Below are 14,118 nucleotides of genomic sequence, written 5' to 3'. Positions count from 1 at the left end.
TAGGGGCTCCAGAACTGGATGCAGTGCTCCAGGTGGGTTCTCACCACAGCAGAGGGGAAGAATTATCTCCCTCGACCTGCTGGTCATACTTCTCCTGATGCAGCCCAGGATGTGATTGGCTCTCTGGGCTGCAAGTACACACTGGTGGCTCATGTTGAGCTTCCCATCCACCAGCACCACCAAGTCCTTTCCTTCAGGGCTGCTCTCAAGGCAGTTCCTGCCCAGCCCATATTGGTACTTCGGATTGCCCCGACCCCGATGCAGAACCTTGCATTTGGTCCTGTGGGTTGGAGTCAGAGGTAGGAAGAAAACACTTCAGGAAACCTGCCGCTCTTCTGCCACACCACACTGAGTCACCGCCATCACCTCCAGAGTCACTCCCCAGGCCCCCAAGCACAGGATGCTTGGAGCCAGAGAGGCACCGGCTGCTGAGGCTCGCCCATGGAGAAGATGGCTGCACAGAACCCAGGGATAATTCTGGGGCTTATTTATTCATTTACCCAGGCACTTAGCATTGTTAATCCACCCAGGAGCCTCATCCAGTGCAGCTCTCCAGGCAGAGCTGTTTTAAGGCTTTTTAAATGCTTCTCTTAGCCCCCACCTCCCCTTGCACGCTGGCAGGTTCAGTTCTGGCCTCTGAAAGAGCCTCCCTGACCTCACCAGCATGCCACAGTTTTCTTATGAATTGCCAAATTCCTTGCACCCAGTCTGCAGGGCTATGTTTCCCCTCTCATGCCTTCCCAGGACAGTGGCTCCAGCCCTGAGAAGGAGGGACAGGGATAGATATAGAATACATAGAATACATAGAATAAACCAGGTTGGAAGAGACCTTCAAGATCATCACGTCCAACCCATCAACCAATCCAACACCACCCAAACAACTAACCCATGGCACCAAGCACCCCATCAAGTCTTCTCCTGAAAACCTCCAGTGATGGTGACTCCACCACCACCCCAGGCAGCCCATTCCAATGGGCAATCACTCTCTCTGTATAGAACTTTTTCCTAACATCCAGCCTGAACCTCCCCTGGCACAGCCTGAGACTGTGTCCTCTTGTTCTGGTACTGGCTGCCTGGGAGAAGAGACCAACCCCCACCTGGCTACAACCTCCCTTCAGGTAGTTGTAGAGAGTAGTAAGGTCACCCCTGAGTCTCCTCTTCTCCAGGCTAAGCAACCCCAGCTCCCTCAGCCTCTCCTCGTAGGGCTTGTGTTCCAAACCCCTCACCAACTTTGTTGCTCTTCTCTTGACTTGTTCCAGCAAGTCAACATCCTTCCTAAACTGAGGGGCCCAGAACTGGACACAGACGGGGGGTACCTGGACACTCTACTCAGCATCTCTGTTTGCATTTACTTCATCTCTGTGTATCAGACACTGATGGACAAAAGATGGTTTTTAGGTGCTAGCAGTAACTCCAGCAGGGCTGAGGGAAGCGTGGTATGCACCAACCCACTTGGGAAAGCACCAGTGTTATGGGAAGCTCCTTCCTGGAAGGGAAATGATAAGAAAAAGGTCTTTCCCCAAAGAGCCCTGCTGGCACACGTCCCTGCTGGATTGGGGGAGGTACCTGTGCCACTCCAGTGCATTCCTGATTTAGCCACTGCCAAACAAACTCCCATTCCCAGGGCAGTTACAAGGCAGCCTCCATGACACTAACTGAGTTTGGATCACAGATCTACTCTCTCCACAGATTTTCATGGTGGGTTTTACCCACCTACAACCACATGGCAGGGCTGAGGAAAATTGTCCAACACACACACAAAAATTTAAAAAAAAATCAATCAGTGGAAACATTTTCCACCAAGGAAACCCACAGGCAGATGGGGTACATGTGAGCCTGCTCTGGCTTGGTTTCACCCCAAAGCCTGGAGCACCCTGAGCCACCAAATCACACATCCTGACAGCAGCCAAGCCAGCCCTGACCACCAGCTGCATCCAGAGTGGTGACAAGAAAGTGTGAGCAGAGAAGGGAAGCAGGACTTGGGTAGTCTGGAAAATTGAGGATGAAGACTTGGCAAAGTGAGACCCCAAAGTCTGGCTGGGAATCTCACTATTTTGGACCATAAAGCCTTGAAAAGGCAGGAGAGCATCAGGCTAAACACTGCTTTGTGCCTTCCTGAGGACCATGCTTCGTAGCCCTTCCATCATACTCTCCACAGGAGGAGGTATGCAGGATGAAGAGCAGGTCTATGCTGGATGAGTGGCTCCTTTTCCCACCCCAGCATCTCTGAGACACACATGCTAGAGATGACAGGAACAAGCTTTGTCCCCAAAGCGATTCCCTTTGTGAAACAACCGGGGTCCTCCTGCAGCGACGGAGTCCCACACCCACCAGCACAGTCCATAGCCTCACTTCCCTCCTGAACAAGGCATCCCAAGCAGCCTTCCCCACATCAACAGCAAACCCCAGATCTGAGTGTTTTTACAGTTAATAAAAAAAAAAAGTCCTGGCAGGAAAAATAAGCCTGCCCATTCCAGGCTCTTTTTATACATCAGAGAGCAGCAAAAATAGACGGGAGAGGGAGTGAACCCAGTTCTCCCCCTCCCTCCCTTCCCTCCATCCCCCCAAGTGGGTCAGCTATAAAAGTAAAACCAAATCTTAATCCAAGGCCATGAACATATTGCAGTTTCTCTGCAAAGCAGATGACGGTTCTTAATGCAAAAATATATAAGACCAAGCCCCAAACTGCAGCAAGCCCATTTGGAATTTCCTTTATTAAACCCTCTATCACGCAAAACGCTTCTCTCCCAAGGCGGCCAAGCGCTGCAATAAAGCTGCCAAGGTGATATTTTATGGTTTCAAGAGATTTCCAGCACACCATAATCCTTTGCTGGGGGAATCTCCCAAAGCAAAATGGATCCTGAAGTGGTGGGGAATGCAGAGAGACCTGCATTTGGGGATCGAGGAGGGACCGGCGTAGGGGGATCGAGGGGGTCCTACATCTGGCGATGGAGGAGGAAGAAGCGTTTGGGGATCAAGAAGGGACAGGCACTTGGAGATAGAGGAGGGAAAGGCGCTTGGGGACAGAGGAGGGACAGGCGTATGGGGATCAAGGTGGGACCCACATCTGGCGATGGAGGAGAGAGATGTGTTTGGGGATCAAGAAGGGACAGGCACTTGGAGATAGAGGAGGGACAGGCGCTTCGGGATTGAGGTGGGACCTACATCTGGCGATGGAGGAGGGAGAGGCATTTGGGGAATCAAGAAGGGACAGGCACTTGGAGATAGAGGAGGGACAGGCGCTTGGGGACAGAGGAGGGACAGGCGTATGGGGATCGAGGTGGGACCCACATCTGGCGATGGAGGAGAGAGAGGCGTTTGGGGATCAAGAAGGGACAGGCACTTGGAGATAGAGGAGGGACAGGCGCTTGGGGACAGAGGCGGGAACTATGTTCGGGGATTGAGGAGGGACAGGCACATGGGGACAGAGGAGGGACAGGTGCTTGGGGACAGGCACATGGGGACAGAGGAGGGACAGGTGTCTGGGGATCGAGGCAGGACAGGCATCAGGAGATAGAGGAGGGACAGTCACGAATGGATGCAGGGGCAAAGAACGCTGCCCTCCTCCTTCCCTCTGCAACAGAGGAAGAAGGGGCAAAGCAGCCAAAGAAAACCTTGGAGCAAAGGCCCATTTTCCCACAAAACCACAGAGTATTTCCCTGCGTTAAACATCCCCAGACCTCACCTCTGCCTGCGCGGCACAAGCGGGGATTTGAAGTTCCTCGCACATGTGGCACTTGGCAGAACTTGGTAATTAAAAACCCGCAAGTGCCCTGAGCATATTGTAGGATGGGAGCCAAATTGGTCCGCCCTTGATGAATGATTTACAAGGCTGTGAAGTGACATTTTGTTTCTTTTTTACTTTATTTTATTTTATTTATTATTCCCCTCCCCGCTGCCGCCGCAAAGGTAAACGCGGAGGCACCTTTAGCCCTGCAGAAGCCATGGGAGAGCTGCCACAGATGGAGCTGCTCTACTAAACTCTTGGGATGTGCCAGAAAAGAAAGAAAAGGGGAGGGGGGAACAGTGGGAAACAAACTTGCCAAACCCCAAGGGTCAGCATCCAAGCCCCAAGGGCTTCCCAGCATCCCTTTCCAGCCCTCCCAGCTCTCTTCACCTGGTTTATTTTCACCATGGGACTTGCACATCTCTTCTACAAACAAAGGTTGTGGTTGTTTGGTATGGAGAATAGAAGGCTGAGAGAAGACCTTATCAATGTCCATAAATATCTGAGGGGTGGGTGTCAAGATGAAGGTGCCAGGCTCTTTTTGGTGGTGAGCAGGGATAGGACAAGGAGCAACAAGTACAAGCTGGAGCCCAGGAGGTTCCACCTCAACATGAGGAGACACTTCTGTATGGTGAGGGTGACAGAGCCCTAGAGCAGGCTGCTCAGAGAGGTTGTCGAGTCCTCTGCCTTGGAGGCTTTCAAAACCATCCTGGATGTGTTCCTGTGTGGCCTGCCCTAGGTGATCCTGCTCTGGCAGGGGGGTTGGACTTGATGGTTTCTGGAGGTCCCTTCCAGCACACAACATTCTGTGATTTTGGTTTAGAAACTCTTCTTTAAGGACACAGAAGATTTCAGCTACAGTTTGCCTGCTAGGCCCCTTTCCCCAGGTTGAGTATTAAAAACCTCACAAACCCCCTCGGTGCAGGTACAGGAGATACTTAGAAGCCATATGAAGACAGACAGCACCATCATGGTGCAGGAGGATGACACCCACATTGCCACAGTGTCCAAGCTGGCACTGAACTGAAAGCACATCCAGCCACGTTAAAGTCCCCATTAGAACGTGACAGCCCAGATTTCCTTCTACCAAACCACACTGAAGACCACTGCTGGCAACAAGCAAGAGCAGCTCTGGCACAGCCAGCACACTGGCTCAATTCACCTTTGATCAGATGGGAAATTTGCTCTGATGAGACCTCATCCTGAGTGCTGCATCCAGCTCTGGAGCTCTCAATATAGGAAGGACATGGATCTGATGGAGCAGGTCCAGAGGAGGGCCACAAAAAGGATCAAGTGGTTAGAGCATCTCTGCTAAGAGGACAGGCTGAGGGAACTGGGGTTGTTCAGCCTGGAGGAGGCTCCAGGGAGACCCAATATCAGCCTTCCAGTACGTGAAGGGGGCTACAAGAAGGATGGAGATAGTGTTCCCAAAGGCCTGTGGAGATAGGACAAGGGGCAGTGGCTTCAAATTAGAGAAGAACAGATTTAGATTGGATGTTAGGAACAAGTTCTTTACTATGAGGGTGGTGGAACACTGGAACAGGTTGCCCAAGGAGCTGGATGGGGCCTCAACCCTGGAGATATGTAAAGTGAAGCTCAGGGCTCTGGGCACCCTGATCCAGTTGAGGATGCCCCTGCTGATTGCAGAGGAGGCTGGACTGGCCGACCTTCGGAGGTCCCTTCCAACCCAGACCGTTCTATGATTCTAAATCAAACACAGCTCCTGGGCACATACGTATAGCTACGTACACACCAAGATGTGTATATACATATATACACACATGATTTGCCCCCCACACTTATGTTGGATTTCCCCCCCTTTTTTGGTGGGAGCCAGCGGAGTGGTGGCAATCTGGATGGCCACGTTTGGCTTCCAGAGCCAAGCTCTCCGTTAAGGCACCAGCTCGCTACGCCGGCAGATGCCGTCTAAGCCTTTAAATCGCACACTAATTGCACTAATTGAGCTAACAGGCTCTGTTTCGTCTCCCTACCCTGAGTCAACCAGCATCTTCTGGTACTGCTGTAGAGATCCAAGCTGTTGACTGTAGTGTTATTTTGTCAGCCATTAAACGATTCATCAGAGTCATTAATTGATTTATTACCGCTGCCTGCGAGTATAGCTTTGCAAATAAAGAAGGATGGAGGTCAGGAGGCAGTGGAAATCGGACAAAACAGCACAGCCAGGAGCTGGGCACTTGAATTAGCAGTAGGAGCCTGCTCAGGCAGGGCCACCAGCATCAGATACGGGGCAAAACCAAGGGGGAAAATAAGGAAAAGATGTGCTGGTTGGCTGTGCTGCCAAACTGGACAGTGTCCAGTTCTGGGCCCCTCAATTTAAGGACATTGAGACACCTGAATGTGTCCAGAGAAGGGCAACGAGGCTGGGGAGTGGTCTTGAGCACAAGCCCTATGAGGAGAGACTGAAGGAGCTGGGGTTGGTTAGCCTGGAGAAGAGAAGGTTCAGGGGAGACCTTATTGCTGTCTACAACTACCTGAAAGGAGGTTGTAGCCAGGTGGGGGTTGGTCTCTTCTCCAGGCAATCGGCAACAAAACAAGAGGACACAGTCTCAAGCTGTGCCAGGGGAAGTTTAGGCTCAAGGTGAGGAGAAGGTTTTTCCCAAAAAGAGTAATTTGCCATTGGAATGTGCTGCCCAGGGTGGAGTCACTATCCCTGGAGGTGTTCAAGAAAGGATTGGATGTGGCACTTGAAGCCATGGTTTAGTTGTCAGGAGGTGTTAGGTAATAGGTTGGACTTAATGATCTCTGAGGTCTTTTCCAACCTGCTTGGTTCTATGATTCAAAACAGTTGGGTTTTTCAGCTAAAATCTACATAGCATGTAAAAGAGCTACTCAAACCATCCTGCTTTCTTAACCTAATCCTTAGGAGGAAACCAGGTTATTCCACTGTGATAATTGTCTTTAAGAGCAGCAGCAGGGAAGAGGCATCAGTATAGCTGCACCCAGCAGCTGCCCGGAGCATCCCCACCAACATTTCAGTGCCACCCCAATCTGCCTTCCCAGGCCAGCTGAGTGGGGAACACAACTCGCCTCCTCTGCTGGTCCCACAGCCCCAGGAGGGGCTGCAGAGCAGTGCTTTTATTTATTTGCTTTCTTCAGTGCTGAGGTGAGGTCTCTGCTAGGCAGGATGGTTTGCTGAGAGCAGGGTGCGGCGAGCCGTTTCCTGCCCCCCGCCCTGTGGCTTAGACAGAGGGCAGATGCAACCCGAGAGGAGCTGGGAGGCTCCAGCCAACAGGGTTTCAGGAGATGAATTTAAAAAGCAGAAAAGTCAGTGCCAAGCTGAAACTGCCACCACTGACAGCACACTGCCCCAGGGTACTCCTGGTAATAAACAGCATCACCCAACAAGGAAAGGTTTGGGAAGCTGTGGAGCTTTCTGTATGGCAGCCTTTGGGATGCTGCAATGGGATTCCTCCTCCTTCATCCATATCACTGGGCTAGCCTGAGCCATCTCCAAGAGCATCACAGGTGGGCTGAGGTGCTGCACCCTGATGCATCCCATCCTGCAAAGACTCCCAGCATCTCAGAGACGATGCCTGTGGAGTGGCTGGCAGGGCAGCAGCCGAGCCCCAGCTTGCCACCCACCCAAACCTGCCACGCTTCACCAACACAAGTGATGGTTTCTATTGACTATGAAGCCCAGATCCCCACTGGTGACATTTACTCTGCCGTTACACATGAGCTGCTCCACAAGAGCAGCTTCTGTCAATGCAGCTCACCCCACAGCATCCTACAGCCAACTTTTACCAAACACTTACTTTTTAGACAAAAATAATCTCCAAACAGTGGAGCAAGGTGCTGGCAGGCAGCAGAGAGGATGCTGCCTGCACAGGGAACAGCATCAGCTGCCCTGCCAGTCCCAGACACCATCTACCTAGCAACGAGGTGGAAGAGTGAAAAGTACCTTCACGGCACAGACCTAAAACCAGGCTAAGGATGGTTGGACCTTTGCTTTTTTGCCTCAAAGGGGTTTTGCCATTGCTCTCTTCTCTGCCTGGATTACTGTGCCCAGTTCTGGAACCCCTATTACAAGAAGGATCCTTGAGGTGCTGGAGTGTGTCCAGAGAAGGGCCAAGAGGATGATCAGAGGGCTGGAGCTCCTCTGCTATAAGGGCAGACTGAGAGAGTTGGGGTTGTCCAGTTTGGAGAAGACAAGGCTTCGAGGAAACCTTATTGTGGCCTTCAGTATCTGAAGGGGGCTACAAGAAAGCTGGAGAGGGACTTTGTAGGGTGTCAGCTAGTGATAGGACTAGGGGGAATGGAGCAAAACTAGAAATGGGTAGATTCAGATTGGATGTTAAGAAGAAATTCTTCCCTATGAGGGCGGTGAGACACTGGAACAGGTTGCCCAGGGAGGTGGTGAAGTCTCACCCCTGAATGTTTTTAAGGCCAGGCTGGATGTGGCTGTGGGCAACCTGCTTTAGTGTGAGGTGTCCCTGCCCATGTCAAGAGGGTTGGAACCAGCTGATCCTTGATGTCCCTTCCAACCCTAACATTCTGTGATTTGGGCTGCATCTCACAACCACAGCAGCAGTAGAAGACGACACTGGAGTGTAGCTGCCTCCAGTACCAGCATGTGGATGCTGGGGATGTGTTGGTGATCTGGTGTCTGTCTGTTTGTCTGTCTGTCTCCTTTGATTTCATTTTTTTGCCTAGAGCTTAGGCTTTGGGGCCTAAGGAAGAAAGCAGCGTGCAGGTCAGGACTTCGGCGGGCTGCGTAAACAGGTAATACAGAATTTAATTGGACTCCAGTTAAGCCTTTTCATCTCGTTAAAGCTGCCTTCATCTTATAGAGACAGGTTTTAAATTTAATAATAGAACCCTCCCACACCTCACAGTAACCCGATTAATGCCGGGAGGGGGTCGACAACGTCGGCCGCTGCCTCCGCACTGAGCCCTCAGATGCTCTCCGGCATCAGGCCCCTCCGCAGGCTGCAGCCAGCATCTGTGCTGCATCAATGGCTAGGGAAATAAACAAACAAACAGATAGAACACCAGCCTGGGCACCTCTGCCATGAGAACTGACTGAGGGAGCTGGGGCTGTTCAGCCTGGAGAAGAGGAGGCTCCAGAGAGACCTAATAGCAACCCTCCAAAACCTGAAGGGGGCTACAAGATGGCTGCAGAAAGACTGTTTGCAAAGGCCTGCAGTGACAGGAGAAGGCAATGGGTTCAAACTAGAGAAGAGCAGATTTAGGTTGGATGTTATGAACAAGTTCTGCAACATGAGGGTAGTGGAACACTTGAACAGGTTGCCTGGGAAGGTGGTTGGGGCTCCATCCAAGATGAGGCTCGAGAGGGCTCTGGGCAACCTGATCTAGTTGGGGATGTCCCTGCTGACTGCAGAGAGGTTTGGACTGGACGACCTTTGGATGTCCCTTTCAACCCAGCCCATTCTGTGATTCTGTGGGATGTGGGTGCCAATTGCTGCCCATGTGCCTGTGGTGGGCAGCCACTCTGGCACCCGCTTCCAAACCAAGGAGCTTGTAGAGCCTCTCAGGTAGGCTCAGGGCGGTTTTGGGCTGTGCTGTGGTACACTATAGAGATCATCCTGCTTCCTCTTGGTGCAAGCCACTTGGCTTGATGTTCCAGGAAACAAAAAACAAACCTGATTAGGTTTATTTTAGAGAAGGTAAAAGGAGACCGGGCTGAAGTTTCATGAATTGGCAAGAGGAAGATATAAACCGCACCAGATTAAGAGGGCTTGCAGCAGCTTCACAGAATCACAGAAACAGTGAGGTTGGAAAAGACCCTCAGGATCACCAAGTTCAGCCCAGTATCCCACAAGGCTCTCCCCTAAACCATATCCCCAAACACCACATCTGAATGACTTTTAAACACATCTAGGCTTGGTGACTCCACCACCTCCCTAGGCAGCACATTCCAATTCCTTAACCACCTTTGCCATGAAAAATATTTCCTAATGTCCAATTTACACCTACCCAGTCACAGCTTGAGGCTGTTCCCTCTTGTTCTATCACTAAGTACCTGTGAGAAGAGACAAGCACCAACTACTCCACAACCTCCTTTCAAGGTAGTTGTAGAGAGCCATGAGGTCTCCCCCTCAGCTTCCTCTTTTTCAAACTAAACAGCCCCAGCCCCAAATGCCATCACCATGCTCCCATGGGACACCAAGCTGTCCACATGAGTTCAGCTGAGCTATACCTCTGTGCCAACACCAGTTTTTTGTGCTTGTTTTAACCACATCACCTGCAAGCTGTCCTGCACAGGAAGCCTCCAGCACACAAAGCACCAGCATACACTGTGGCTGGGAACAGCCACGTTCAGCCACTTTGTTCCCCTCCTTAAAGAATAAAGAACCAACCATCAGCTCTGTATTTTCCCTGAGCTTTAAAAAAAACAAAGGAAAAGGCAAGGGGGGGAAAAAAGGGAAAAGGCAAGGGGGGGAAAAAAGGGAAAAGGCAAGGGGGGGAAAAAAAGGAAAAGGCAAGGGGGGGAAAAAAAGGAAAAGGCAAGGGGGGGAAAAAAAGGAAAAGGCAAGGGGGGGAAAAAAAGGAAAAGGCAAGGGGGGGGGGGGAAAAGGAAAAGGCAAGGGGGGGGGGAAAAAGGAAAAGGCAAGGGGGGGGGAAAAGGAAAAGGCAAGGGGGGGGGGAAAAGGAAAAGGCAAGGGGGGGGGGGAAGGAAAAGGCAAGGGGGGGGGGGAAAAGGAAAAGGCAAGGGGGGGGGAAAAGGAAAAGGCAAGGGGGGGGAAAAAGGAAAAGGCAAGGGGGGGGAAAAAGGAAAAGGCAAGGGGGGGGAAAAAGGAAAAGGCAAGGGGGGGGAAAAAGGAAAAGGCAAGGGGGGGGAAAAAGGAAAAGGCAAGGGGGGAAAAAAAGGAAAAGGCAAGGGGGGAAAAAAAGGAAAAGGCAAGGGGGGGAAAAAAGGAAAAGGCAAGGGGGGGGAAAAAAGGAAAAGGCAAGGGGGGGGGAAAAAGGAAAAGGCAAGGGGGGGGAAAAAAGGAAAAGGCAAGGGGGGGGAAAAAAAGGAAAAGGCAAGGGGGGGGAAAAAAAGGAAAAGGCAAGGGGGGGGAAAAAAAGGAAAAGGCAAGGGGGGGGAAAAAAGGAAAAGGCAAGGGGGGGAAAAAAAGGAAAAGGCAAGGGGGGGAAAAAAGGAAAAGGCAAGGGGGGGAAAAAAAGGAAAAGGCAAGGGGGGGAAAAAGGAAAAGGCAAGGGGGGGGAAAAAAGGAAAAGGCAAGGGGGGGGAAAAAGGAAAAGGCAAGGGGGGGGGAAAAAGGAAAAGGCAAGGGGGGGAAAAAGGAAAAGGCAAGGGGGGGGAAAGAGGAAAAGGCAAGGGGGGGGGAAAGAGGAAAAGGCAAGGGGGGGGGAAAAGGAAAAGGCAAGGGGGGGGGGAAAAGGAAAAGGCAAGGGGGGGGAAAAGGAAAAGGCAAGGGGGGGGAAAAGGAAAAGGCAAGTGGGGGGGAAAAGGAAAAGGCAAGGGGGGGGAAAAAGGAAAAGGCAAGGGGGGGGAAAAAGGAAAAGGCAAGGGGGGGAAAAAGGAAAAGGCAAGGGGGGGGAAAAAGGAAAAGGCAAGGGGGGGGGAAAAGGAAAAGGCAAGGGGGGGAAAAAGGAAAAGGCAAGGGGGGGGAAAAAGGAAAAGGCAAGGGGGGGGGAAAAGGAAAAGGCAAGGGGGGGGAAAAAGGAAAAGGCAAGGGGGGGGGAAAAAGGAAAAGGCAAGGGGGGGGGAAAAAAGGAAAGGCACGGGGGGGGAAAAAAGGAAAAGGCAAGGGGGGGAAAAAGGAAAAGGCAAGGGGGGGGAAAAAAGGAAAGCAAGGGGGGGAAAAAAGGAAAAGGCAAGGGGGGGAAAAAAGGAAAAGGCAAGGGGGGGAAAAAAGGAAAAGGCAAGGGGGGGAAAAAAGGAAAAGGCAAGGGGGGGGAAAAAGGAAAAGGCAAGGGGGGGGAAAAAAGGAAAAGGCAAGGGGGGGAAAAAATGGAAAAGGCAAGGGGGGAAAAAAAGGAAAAGGCAAGGGGGGAAAAAAAGGAAAGGCAAGGGGGGAAAAAAAGGAAAAGGCAAGGGGGGAAAAAAAGGAAAAGGCAAGGGGGGAAAAAAGGAAAAGGCAAGGGGGGAAAAAAAGGAAAGGCAAGGGGGGAAAAAAAGGAAAAGGCAAGGGGGGAAAAAAAGGAAAAGGCAAGGGGGGAAAAAAAGGAAAAGGCAAGGGGGGAAAAAAAGGAAAAGGCAAGGGGGGAAAAAAAGGAAAAGGCAAGGGGGGAAAAAAAGGAAAAGGCAAGGGGGGAAAAAAAGGAAAAGGCAAGGGGGGAAAAAAAGGAAAAGGCAAGGGGGGAAAAAAAGGAAAAGGCAAGGGGGAAAAAAAGGAAAAGGCAAGGGGGAAAAAAAGGAAAAGGCAAGGGGGGAAAAAGGAAAGGCAAGGGGAAAAAAGGCAAGGGGGGGAAAAAAAGGAAAAGGCAAGGGGGGAAAAAAAGGAAAAGGCAAGGGGGGAAAAAAAGGAAAAGGCAAGGGGGGAAAAAAAGGAAAAGGCAAGGGGGGAAAAAAAGGAAAAGGCAAGGGGGGAAAAAAAGAAAGGCAAGGGGGGAAAAAAAGGAAAAGGCAAGGGGGGAAAAAAGGGAATAAGGCAAGGGGGGAAAAAAAGGAAAGGCAAGGGGGGAAAAAAAGGAAAAGGCAAGGGGGAAAAAAAGAAAAGGCAAGGGGGGAAAAAAAGGAAAAGGCAAGGGGGAAAAAAAGGAAAAGGCAAGGGGGAAAAAAAGGAAAAGGCAAGGGGGGAAAAAAAGGAAAAGGCAAGGGGGGAAAAAAAGGAAAAGGCAAGGTGGGAAAAAAGGAAAAGGCAAGGGGGGAAAAAAGGAAAAGGCAAGGGGGGAAAAAAGGAAAAGCAAGGGGGGGAAGAAAAAGGAAAGTAAGGCAAGGGGGGGGAAAAAAGGAAAAGGCAAGGGGGGGGGAAAAAAGGAAAAGGCAAGGGGGGGGAAAAAAGGAAAAGGCAAGGGGGGGGAAAAAAGGAAAAGGCAAGGGGGGGGGAAAAAAGGAAAAGGCAAGGGGGGGAAAAAAGGAAAAGGCAAGGGGGGGAAAAAGGAAAAGGCAAGGGGGGGGAAAGGAAAAGGCAAGGGGGGGGAAAAAAGGAAAAGGCAAGGGGGGGGAAAAGGAAAAGGCAAGGGGGGGGGAAAAGGAAAAGGCAAGGGGGGGGGAAAGGAAAAGGCAAGGGGGGGGGAAAAAAGGAAAAGGCAAGGGGGGGGAAAAAGGAAAAGGCAAGGGGGGGGAAAAAGGAAAGGCAAGGGGGGGGAAAAAAGGAAAAGGCAAGGGGGGGGAAAAAAGGAAAAGGCAAGGGGGGGGAAAAAGGAAAAGGCAAGGGGGGGGAAAAAGGAAAAGGCAAGGGGGGGGAAAAAAGGAAAAGGCAAGGGGGGGGGGAAAAGGAAAAGGCAAGGGGGGAAAAAAAGGAAAGGCAAGGAGGGGGAAAAAGGCACAAGAGTTGAATGCTGTGTCAAGCTAATAAAGGGTTGGGGTTTTTTCCCTCCCCCTTGTAAAGGATAATCTGAGACAGCAGCTCCGGCCACGAAACAATAGGATTTTAATCTCTTAAATTGGCGTCCCTCTTATCCCCGGGAAGGAAACCCCTTCAGTCATTTACAAGTTTGTAAATAAGGTTCTTGGTAGCATCTCAGGGACATCTGCTTCGCCAGCCCGACAGCGTTCCTGCTAACATTTACAAACATCCTTACGCAAACACCCAGCGCGCTCTGCTGAGCTGGCTTTCTCTAAATATATCCCAAGGAAATAACTTGGCAGGGCTGCAAAAATTTCACAGCAACTGAATTAAAGGGGGGGGGGGGGGGGGCAGAGAGTGGAGGGGTGTGGGGGGTGAGGGGTGTTTGAGAGAAGGGGATAAGCGCAGGATGTGTCAACCAGGCTAATGGCAATTAGGGTCGCTTTTGCACATGCCTGTGGCCAGCAAGCTTTTGCAAAGGAAAACTTCTGGCAAGTTAAGCTGGGCTTGCTGGTAGTGCTGCTCCCAAGTTAGGAAAAGCTTTGCAGAGAAGAGCACTCCCTCAGGCACACAGATGCACTCTGCTCCTGGTATTACAGAATACAGAATTAACCAGGCTGGAAAAGACTTTTGAGATCATCGAGTCCATCCTATCACCCAACACCATCTAATCAACTAAACCATGGCACTAAGTGCCCCATCCAGTCTTTTTAAACACTTCAGTGATGGTGACTCCAGTGCTTCCCCGGGCAGCCCATTCCAACGACCAATCTCTTTTTCTGTGAAGAATTTCTTCCTCACAGCCAGCCTAAACCTCCCCTGGAGCAGCTTGAGACTGTGTCCTCTCCTTCTCTCACAGGTTGTCTGGGAGAAGAGACTGACCCCCACCTGGCTACAAGCTCCCTTCAGGTCGTTGTAGACAGCAATAAGGTCAAGGATGCTTTGCCA

The 14,118-nt window shown here is 51.2% G+C and overlaps 1 protein-coding gene across 4 annotated transcripts in view; it reads right to left on the bottom strand.

The window, feature by feature from the left end:
• The window catches only part of SSBP3 (single stranded DNA binding protein 3), a 72,040-nt gene that overhangs the window by 22,510 nt on the left and 35,412 nt on the right, over positions 1-14,118 (bottom strand). The gene's annotated exons all lie outside the window — the stretch shown is intronic.

Source organism: Dryobates pubescens, chromosome 11 (assembly GCF_014839835.1).
Source record: "Dryobates pubescens isolate bDryPub1 chromosome 11, bDryPub1.pri, whole genome shotgun sequence".
Classification (NCBI taxonomy): Eukaryota; Metazoa; Chordata; class Aves; order Piciformes; family Picidae; genus Dryobates; species Dryobates pubescens.
Note: the sequence above shows the minus strand (reverse complement) of the source record. Positions and strands in the feature narration are given on the sequence as shown.